The sequence below is a fragment of the Entelurus aequoreus genome, linkage group LG10 (assembly GCF_033978785.1).
Source record: "Entelurus aequoreus isolate RoL-2023_Sb linkage group LG10, RoL_Eaeq_v1.1, whole genome shotgun sequence".
Taxonomy (NCBI): Eukaryota; Metazoa; Chordata; class Actinopteri; order Syngnathiformes; family Syngnathidae; genus Entelurus; species Entelurus aequoreus.
The window spans coordinates 46540374-46552838 of NC_084740.1; the positions used below are offsets into that span (position 1 = coordinate 46540374).

Sequence of the window (12465 nt, forward strand, 5' to 3'; positions counted from 1 at the left end):
TGAGAAACTTTGTTATTTTTTTCAAATATTAGCTCATTTGGAATTTGATGCCTGCAACATGTTTCAAAAAAGCTGGCACAAGTGGCAAAAAAGAGTGAGAAAGTTGAGGAATGCTCATCAAAGACTTATTTGGAACATCCCACAGGTGAACAGGCTAATTGGGAACAGGTGGGTGCCATGATTGGGTATAAAAGCAGCTTCCATGAAATGCTCAGTCATTCACAAACAAGGACGGGGCGAGGGTCACCACTTTGTCAACAAATGCCTGAGCAAATTGTTGAAGAACAACATTTCTCAACAAGGAATTTAGGGATTTCACCATCTACGCTCCGTAATATCATCAAAAGGTGCAGAGAATGTGGAGAAATCACTGCAGGTAAGCCATGATATTACACACCTTGGATCCCTCAGGCGCTACTGCATCAAAAAGCCACATCGGTGTGTAAAGGATATCACCACATGGGCTCAGGAACACTTCAGAAAACCACTGTCAGTAACTACAGTTGGTCGCTACATCTGTAAGTGAAAGTTAAAACCCTACTATGCAAATCCACAGCCATTTGGCTTTGCATAGTTTACCTATACCGCCCATTGGGGGCAGTATAGCTCGGTTGGTAGAGCGGCCGTGCCAGCAACTTGAGGGTTCCAGGTTCGATCCCCGCTTCTGCCATCCTAGTCACTGCCGTTATGTCCTTGGGCAAGACACTTTACCCACCTGCTCCCAGTGCCACCCACACTGCTTTAAATGGAACTTAGTTATTGGCTTTCACTAAGTAAAGTGCTTTGAGACACTAGAGAAAAGCGCTATATAAATATAATTCACTTCACTTAATATATATATATGTTAATATATATATATATATATATAATTATATATAAATATATATATATATGTGTGTGTGTGTGTGTGTGTGTGTGTGTATGTATGTATATATATATATACATACATATATCTACATACATATATACAAATATCCATCCATCCATTTTCTACCGCTTGTCCCTTTACACACACACACACACACACATATATATATATATATATATATATATATATATATATATATATATATACATATATATATATATATATATATATATATATATATATATATATATATATATATATATATATAAATATAAATGTGTGAGTGAGTGAGTGTGTGTGCGTGTGTGTGTGTGTGTGCGTGAGTGTGTGTGCGTGCGTGTGTTAAATTTGTTAATTTGCACCAAAAAAATATTAACAAATAATTTAAACAATAGTTACAAATAACATGGTTTCAATGTTTATCAAAAAAGTGTCAAACATATTTGAAAATCAATATTAATAATTGATGATTTTCTGCATCTTGGCATGTTTTAATATATAATATGAAGTTTATTAAATGACATGTTGATATAATAGGATGTTGATATAATAGGATGTTGATATAATAGGATGTTGCTATAATTGGATGTTGATATAATAGGATGTTGCTATAATAGGATGTTGATATAATAGGATGTTGATGTAATAGGATGTTGATGTAATAGGATGTTGATGTAATAGGATGTTGATATAATAGGATGTTGCTATAATAGGATGTTGATATAATAGGATGTTGATGTAATAGGATGTTGATGTAATAGGATGTTGATATAATAGGATGTTGATATAATAGGATGTTGATATAATAGGATGTTGATGTAATATGATGTTGATATAATAGGATGTTGATATAATAGGGTGTTGATATAATAGGATGTTGATATAATAGGATGTTGATATAATAGGATGTTGCTATAATAGGATGTTGATATAATAGGATGTTGCTATAATAGGATGTTGATATAATAGGATGTTGATATAATATGATGTTGATATAATAGGGTGTTGATATAATAGGATGTTGATATAATAGGATGTTGAAATAATAGGATGTTGATATAATAGGATGTTGATATAATAGGATGTTGCTATAATAGGATGTTGATATAATAGGATGTTGATATAATAGGATGTTGATATAATAGGATGTTGATATAATATGATGTTGATATAATAGGATGTTGATATAATAGGATGTTGATATAATAGGATGTTGATATAATATGATGTTGCTATAATAGGATGTTGATATAATAGGATGTTGATATAATAGGATGTTGATATAATATGATGTTGATATAATAGGATGTTGATATAATAGGATGTTGCTATAATAGGATGTTGATATAATAGGATGTTGCTATAATAGGATGTTGATATAATAGGATGTTGATATAATATGATGTTGATATAATAGGGTGTTGATATAATAGGGTGTTGATATAATAGGTTGTTGATATAATAGGATGTTGATATAATAGGATGTTGATATAATAGGTTGTTGATATAATAGGGTGTTGATATAATAGGGTGTTGATATAATAGGTTGTTGATATAATAGGGTGTTGATATAATATGATGTTGATATACTAGGATGTTGACATAATAAGATGTTGATATAATAGGATGTTGATGTAATATGATGTTGATATAATAGGATGTTGATATAATAGGGTGTTGATATAATAGGATGTTGATGTAATAGGATGTTGATGTAATAGGATGTTGATATAATAGGATGTTGATATAATAGGATGTTGATGTAATAGGATGTTGACATAATAGGATGTTGCTATAATAGGATGTTGATATAATAGGATGTTGATATAATAGGATGTTGATATACTAGGATGTTGATATAATAAGATGTTGACATAATAGGATGTTGATGTAATAGGATGTTGATATAATAGGATGTTGATATAATAGAATGTTGATATAATAGGATGTTGATGTAATAGGATGTTGATGTAATATGATGTTGATATAATAGGATGTTGATATAATAGGGTGTTGATATAATAGGATGTTGATGTAATAGGATGTTGATGTAATAGGATGTTGATGTAATAGGATGTTGATATAATAGGATGTTGATATAATAGGATGTTGATGTAATAGGATGTTGACATAATAGGATGTTGCTATAATAGGATGTTGATATAATAGGATGTTGATATAATAGGATGTTGATATACTAGGATGTTGATATAATAAGATGTTGACATAATAGGATGTTGATGTAATAGGATGTTGATATAATAGGATGTTGATATAATAGAATGTTGATATAATAGGATGTTGATGTAATAGGATGTTGATGTAATAGGATGTTGATATAATAGGATGTTGATATAATAGGATGTTGATATAATAGGGTGTTGATATAATATGATGTTGATATAATAGGGTGTTGATATAATAGGATGTTGATATAATAGGATGTTGCTATAATATGATGTTGATATAATAGGATGTTGATATAATAGGGTGTTGATATAATAGGATGTTGCTATAATAGGATGTTGATATAATAGGATGTTGATATAATAGGATGTTGATATAATAGGATGTTGATATAATAGGGTGTTGATGTAATAGGATGTTGATATAATAGGATGTTGATGTAATAGGATGTTGATGTAATATGATGTTGATATAATAGGATGTTGATATAATAGGGTGTTGATATAATAGGATGTTGATATAATAGGATGTTGATATAATAGGGTGTTGATATATTAGGGTGTTGATATAATATGATGTTGATATAGTAGGGTGTTGATATAATAGAATGTTGATATAATAGGATGTTGATATAATAGGATGTTGATATAATAGGATGTTGATATAATAGGGTGTTGATATAATAGGATGTTGATATAATAGGATGTTGATGTAATATGATGTTGATTTAATAGGATGTTGATATAATAGGGTGTTGATATAATAGGATGTTGATATAATAGGATGTTGATATAATAGGGTGTTGATATAATAGGATGTTGATATAATAGGATGTTGATATAATAGGATGTTGATATAATAGGGTGTTGATATAATAGGATGTTGATATAATAGGGTGTTGATATAATAGGATGTTGATATAATAGGATGTTGATATAATAGGATGTTGATATAATAGGGTGTTGATATAATAGGATGTTGATATAATAGGATGTTGATACAATAGGATGTTGATATAATAGGATGTTGATATAATAGGATGTTGATATAATAGGGTGTTGATATAATAGGGTGTTGATATAATAGGATGTTGATATAATAGGATGTTGATATAATATGATGTTGATATAATAGGGTGTTGATATAATAGGGTGTTGATATAATAGGATGTTGATATAATAGGATGTTGATATAATAGGATGTTGATATAATAGGGTGTTGATATAATAGGATGTTGATATAATAGGATGTTGATATAATAGGATGTTGATATAATATGATGTTGATATAATAGGGTGTTGATATAATAGGGTGTTGATATAATAGGATGTTGATATAATAGGGTGTTGATATAATAGGATGTTGCTATAATAGGATGTTGATATAATAGGATGTTGATATAATAGGATGTTGATATAATAGGATGTTGATATAATAGGGTGTTGATATAATAGGATGTTGATATAATAGGGTGTTGATATAATAGGATGTTGATATAACAGGATGTTGATATAATAGGATGTTGATATAATAGGATGTTGATATAATAGGATGTTGATATAATATGATGTTGATATAATAGGGTGTTGATATAATAGGGTGTTGATATAATAGGATGTTGATATAATAGGATGTTGATATAATAGGATGTTGATATAATAGGGTGTTGATATAATAGGATGTTGATATAATAGGATGTTGATATAATAGGGTGTTGATATAATAGGATGTTGATATAATAGGATGTTGATATAATAGGATGTTGATATAATAGGATGTTGATATAATAGGATGTTGATATAATAGGGTGTTGATATAATAGGATGTTGCTATAATAGGATGTTGATATAATAGGATGTTGATATAATATGATGTTGATATAATAGGGTGTTGATATAATAGGGTGTTGATATAATAGGATGTTGCTATAATAGGATGTTGATATAATAGGATGTTGATATAATATGATGTTGATATAATAGGGTGTTGATATAATAGGGTGTTGATATAATAGGGTGTTGATATAATAGGATGTTGATATAATATGATGTTGATATAATAGGGTGTTGATATAATAGGATGCCACACTGCAGCTTGCTGCGTTCTAAAAATGATCGATCGATCTTCTTGTGTTTGCTGATCGATCGATCAACACGCTGGAGTTGGATGGACGCTGATTGGCTGTTGGACTTCAGTGACAGGCGCCGCGTCCAATAGCAGGCGTCTTTTCTTTAAGGCTCCGCCTTCTTTCCTCCTTCTCCTGCTCCTGCGTGGGAAAAACAACACGGCGACGCCACTTTGCGGCTTCAATGTCACGATGGTGGACACCGGCGGACGTGGACGGTGACAGGTAGGTGCACCGGAAGTGGCTTGACCAGCGGGCGTGCGCGCGTGGCCGCCATCAATTAGTTGATGACACGCAGCGTGGACAAGGTCGACGTCGTCTCGTTCGTTCACGAGACAGCCGTTTGCTTCATCGCAGCATGCGTGGAAAACCCGTGACGTCATTGCCGAAGGTGCTCGGCATGCGAGAAATTGTTGCATTTTGCAAAGTCATGTGCTCCGTGTGTGTGCGCGCGTGTGTGTGTGTGCGTGTGCGTGTAGGTGTGTGTGTGTGTGGTCCTGTGTTAATTAGCAGGTGAGCTCACCTGCGTGTTGTGGTGCTGCCTGATCCACAGAAGCCCCACGAAAGTCGTCACTCATTCATGCACTAAAAGAGTGATGGTCTGTTCCAGAGTCAAAGTGTTCACAGGCAGCTCTAAAGGCCGCTTTGAACTTATTAACCCTTCTTGCTTTTATCATTTATAAAACTCACTAGCTACTTTTAATTGGGACCTTAGACCTGAGTTACTTGGGCCTAAAATTAGTGGCCTATTTAGAGCGCATGTAACAGCCAATCAGCAGTGAGTATTCAGAGTGCATGTAACAGCCAATCAGCAGTGACTATTCAGAGTGCATGTAACAGCCAATCAGCAGTGAGTATTCAGAGTGCATGTAACAGCCAATCAGCAGTGAGTATTCAGAGCGCATGTAGTCAGTGCTCCTGCGGTGCAGGTTAGCAGAAAGGTGTGTTTAGCAGGTAATCATCAGGCCGCAGACTCTCCCCAAATGATAATAAACACCTCCCAGTCAACTACTAGTGACATCACTATGAGCCCGTTGACCTTCTAGAAACATAAATGGCAGCTCAGCTCACTCGCAGTCTTTGAGGTGAAGGCTAATTAGCTTTTAGCGTGACATTATTTCACTGTGCGGTGTGTGTGTGTGTGTGTGTGTGTGTGTGTGTGTGTGTGTGTGTGTGTGTGTGTGTGTGTGTGTGTTACGGACAGCAAAGCCCTGTCTGTCTGAGAGAAAGACAAGCATGATTGACCTACACTTAACAACTAAGTTATTTCACTTGACCTTTTTGTGTGTTGAAGCAGCAAAAAAGGACATTATGTTAAATGAAGAGTTTCTGCCTCTGATAGTTGATATAATAATGTAAGTGCACCATAAAGCCTACATGAACTCCATGGTGTTATGGGATGAATAGTCTCTCCTATTGCCATTGTACTATTTTTCCAGCTCTAGTTCCATGAATCATTAGTAATGTAGCAGCCTAGTTTAGAATGGCAGGGTCCCTGCTATCACATGTTGATAACAATATATCATTTACATAATAACATAGATAACATGGAAAACATAGATAACATAGATAACGTGTATAACAGGGATAACATAGATAACATAGATAACATGAATAACATGGATAACATAGATAACATGGATAACATGGATAACATGGATAACATGTATAACATGTATAACATGGATAACGTAGATAACATGGATAACATAGATAACATGGATAACATAGATAACATGGATAACATAGATAACATGGATAACATGGATAACATGGATAACATAAATAACATGGATAACATGGATAACATGGATAACATAAATAACATAAATAACATGGATAACATGGATAACATGGATAACATGGATAACATAAATAACATGGATAACATGGATAACATAAATAACATGGATAACATGGATAACATGGATAACATGGATAACATAGATAACATGGATAACATGGATAACATAGATAACATAGATAACATGGATAACATGGATAACATGGATAACATGGATAACATAAATAACATGGATAACATGGATAACATAAATAACATGGATAACATGGATAACATGGATAACATAGATAACATAGATAACATGGATAACATGGATAACATAAATAACATAGATAACATGGATAACATGGATAACATAGATAACATAGATAACATGGATAACATGGATAACATAAATAACATGGATAACATGGATAACATGGATAACATAAATAACATAAATAACATGGATAACATGGATAACATAAATAACATGGATAACATGGATAACATGGATAACATGGATAACATAAATAACATGGATAACATGGATAACATGGATAACATGGATAACATAGATAACATGGATAACATGGATAACATGGATAACATGGATAACATAAATAACATGGATAACATGGATAACATGGATAACATAAATAACATGGATAACATGGATAACATAGATAATATGGATAACATGGATAACATGGACAACATGGATAACATAAATAACATGGATAACATGGATAACATGGATAACATAGATAATATGGATAACATGGATAACATGGATAACATGGATAACATAAATAACATGGACAACATGGATAACATGGATAACATGGATAACATAAATAACATGGATAACATGGATAACATGGATAACATGGATAACATGGATAACATGGATAACATGGATAAAATGGATAACATAAATAACATAAATAACATGGATAACATGGATAACATGGATAACATGGATAACATGGATAACATAGATAACATAGATAACATGGATAACATGGATAACATGGATAACATGGATAACATAGATAACATAAATAACATGGATAACATAAATAACATGGATAACATAGATAACATGGATAACATGGATAACATGGATAACATAGATAACATGGATAACATGGATAACATAAATAACATGGATAACATGGATAACATGGATAACATAAATAACATGGATAACATGGATAACATAGATAATATGGATAACATGGATAACATGGATAACATGGATAACATGGATAACATGGATAACATGGATAACATAGATAATATGGATAACATGGATAACATGGATAACATGGATAACATCTATAACATAAATAACATGGATAACATGGATAACATGGATAACATGGATAACATAGCTAACATGGATAACATGGATAACATGGATAACATAAATAACATGGATAACATGGATAACATGGATAACATGGATAACATAGTTAACATGGATAACATGGATAACATGGATAACATGGATAACATAAATAACATGGATAACATAGATAACATGGATAACATGGATAACATTGGATAACATAAATAACATAAATAACATGGATAACATGGATAACATGGATAACATGGATAACATAGATAACATGGATAACATGGATAACATGGATAACATAAATAACATAAATAACATGGATAACATGGATACCATAGATAACATAAATAACATAAATAACATAAATAACATGGATAACATGGATAACATGGATAACATGGATAACATAAATAACATGGATAACATGGATACCATGGATACCATGGATAACATGGATAGCATGGATAACATAAATAACATGGATAACATGGATAACATGGATAACATGGATAACATGGATAACATTGGATAACATAAATAACATAAATAACATGGATAACATGGATAACATGGATAACATGGATAACATAAATAACATGGATAACATAAATAACATGGATAACATAGATAACATAGATAACATAGATAACATGGATAACATAGATAACATGGATAACATGGATAACATGGATAACATAAATAACATGGATAACATGGATAACATGGATAACATGGATAACATAGATAACATGGATAACATGGATAACATGGATAAAATGGATAACATAAATAACATAAATAACATGGATAACATGGATAACATAAATAACATGGATAACATGGATAACATGGATAACATAGATAACATAGATAACATGGATAACATGGATAACATGGATAACATAGATAACATAGATAACATGGATAACATGGATAACATGGATAACATAGATAACATGGATAACATGGATAACATAAATAACATGGATCACATGGATAACATGGATAACATGGATAACATGGATAATATGGATAACATGGATAACATGGATAACATAAATAACATGGATAACATGGATAACATAGATAATATGGATAACATGGATAACATGGATAACATAGCTAACATGGATAACATGGATAACATGGATAACATGGATAACATAGATAACATGGATAACATGGATAACATGGATAACATAGTTAACATAGTTAACATGGATAACATGGATAACATAGATAATATGGATAACATGGATAACATGGATAACATGGATAACATGGATAACATAAATAACATGGATAACATGGATAACATGGATAACATGGATAACATAAATAACATGGATAACATGGATAACATGGATAACATGGATAACATAGATAACATGGATAAAATGGATAACATAAATAACATAAATAACATAAATAACATGGATAACATGGATAACATGGATAACATAAATAACATGGATAACATGGATAACATGGATAACATAGATAACATAGATAACATGGATAACATGGATAACATGGATAACATAGATAACATAAATAACATGGATAACATAAATAACATGGATAACATAGATAACATGGATAACATGGATAACATGGATAACATGGATAACATAGATAACATGGATAACATGGATAACATAAATAACATGGATAACATGGATAACATGGATAACATAAATAACATGGATAACATGGATAACATATATAATATGGATAACATGGATAACATGGATAACATGGATAACATGGATAACATAGATAATATGGATAACATGGATAACATGGATAACATGGATAACATCTATAACATAAATAACATGGATAACATGGATAACATGGATAACATGGATAACATAGCTAACATGGATAACATGGATAACATGGATAACATAAATAACATGGATAACATGGATAACATGGATAACATGGATAACATAGTTAACATGGATAACATGGATAACATAAATAACATGGATAACATAGATAACATGGATAACATGGATAACATTGGATAACATAAATAACATAAATAACATGGATAACATGGATAACATGGATAACATAGATAACATAGATAACATGGATAACATGGATAACATAAATAACATAAATAACATGGATAACATGGATAACATGGATACCATAGATAACATAAATAACATAAATAACATAAATAACATGGATACATGGATAACATGGATACCATAAATAACATGGATAACATGGATACCATGGATACCATGGATAACATGGATAGCATGGATAACATAAATAACATGGATAACATGGATAACATGGATAACATAGATAACATGGATAACATGGATAACATTGGATAACATAAATAACATAAATAACATGGATCAATCAATCAATCAATGTTTATTTATATAGCCCTAAATCACAAGTGTCTCAAAGGGCTGTACAAGCCACAACGACATCCTCGGTACAGAGCCCACATACGGGCAAGGAAAAACTCACCCCAGTGGGACGTCGGTGAATGACTATGAGAAACCTTGGAGAGGACCGCATATGTGGGTAACCCCCCCCCCCTCTAGGGGAGACCGAAAGCAACGGATGTCGAGTGGGTCTGACATAACATTGTGAAAGTCCAGTCCACAGTGGATCCAACACATCAGCGGGAGTCCAGTCCACAGTGGGGCCAGCAGGAAACCATCCCGAGCGGAGACGGGTCAGCAGCGCAGAGATGTCCCCAACCGATGCACAGGCTAGTGGTCCACCCGGGGTCCCGGCTCTGGACAGCCAGCACTTCATCCATGGCCACCGGACCTATGCAACTCCCCCTCGCAAGGGACAGGGGAGAAGAGGAGAGAAGAAAAGAAACGGCAGATCAACTGGTCTAAAAAAGGGGGGGTCTATTTAAAGGCTAGATTATACAAATGAGTTTTAAGATGGGACTTAAATGCTTCTACTGAGGTAGCATCTCTAACTGTTACCGGGAGGGCATTCCAGAGTACTGGAGCCCGAATAGAAAACGCTCTATAGCCCGCAGACTTTTTTTTGGCTCTGGGAATCACTAATAAGCCGGAGTTCTTTGAACGCAGATTTCTTGTCGGGACATATGGTACAATACAATCGGCGAGATAGGCTGGAGCTAAACCGTGTAATATTTTATACGTAAGTAGTAAAACCTTAAAGTCGCATCTTAAGTGCACAGGAAGCCAGTGCAAGTGAGCCAGTATAGGCGTAATATGATCAAACTTTCTTGTTTTTGTCAAAAGCCTTGCAGCCGCATTTTGTACCAACTGTAATCTTTTAATGCTAGACATAGGGAGGCCCGAAAATAATACGTTACAGTAATCGAGACGAGACGTAACGAACGCATGAATAATGATCTCAGCGTCGCTAGTGGACAAGATGGAACGAATTTTAGCGATATTACGGAGATGAAAGAAGGCCGTTTTAGTAACACTCTTAATGTGTGACTCAAACGAGAGAGTTGGGTCGAAGATAATACCCAGATTCTTTACCGAGTCTCCTTGTTTAATTGTTTGGTTGTCAAATGTTAAGGTGGTATTATTAAATAGATGTTGGTGTCTAGCAGGACCGATAATCAGCATTTCCGTTTTCTTAGCGTTGAGTTGCAAAAAGTTAGCGGACATCCATTGTTTAATTTCATTAAGACACGCCTCCAGCTGACTACAGTCCGGCGTGTTGGTCAGCTTTAGGGGCATGTAGAGTTGAGTGTCATCAGCATAACAGTGAAAGCTAACACCGTACTTGCGTATGATGTCACCCAGCGGCAGCATGTAAATACTAAAGAGTGCAGGGCCAAGAACCGAACCCTGGGGAACTCCGCACGTTACCTTGACATAGTCCGAGGTCACATTGTTATGGGAGACGCACTGCATCCTGTCAGTAAGATAAGAGTTAAACCAAGACAAGGCTAAGTCTGACATACCAATACGTGTTTTGATATGCTCTAATAAAATATTATGATCGACGGTATCGAAAGCGGCGCTAAGATCAAGAAGCAGCAACATAGATGACGCATCAGAATCCATCGTTAGCAATAGATCATTAGTCATTTTTGCGAGGGCTGTCTCCGTAGAGTGATTTGCCCTGAAACCGGATTGAAAAGGTTCACAGAGATT

The 12465-nt window shown here is 33.5% G+C and overlaps 1 protein-coding gene across 3 annotated transcripts in view; it reads left to right on the forward strand.

Moving 5' to 3' along the window:
• The first annotated feature begins 5157 nt into the window (after positions 1-5157).
• LOC133658689 (rho guanine nucleotide exchange factor TIAM1-like) overlaps positions 5158-12465 on the forward strand; it is a 148385-nt gene continuing 141077 nt past the window's right edge. For 2 of the 3 annotated variants that reach the window (XM_062061002.1, XM_062061000.1), the window contains exon 1: positions 5158-5405. The gene's annotated coding sequence lies outside the window, so the exon portion shown is untranslated. Of the gene's footprint in view, positions 5406-5549; positions 5572-12465 lie in introns of those variants that run through there. The other variant, XM_062061001.1, reaches the window with a different exon arrangement.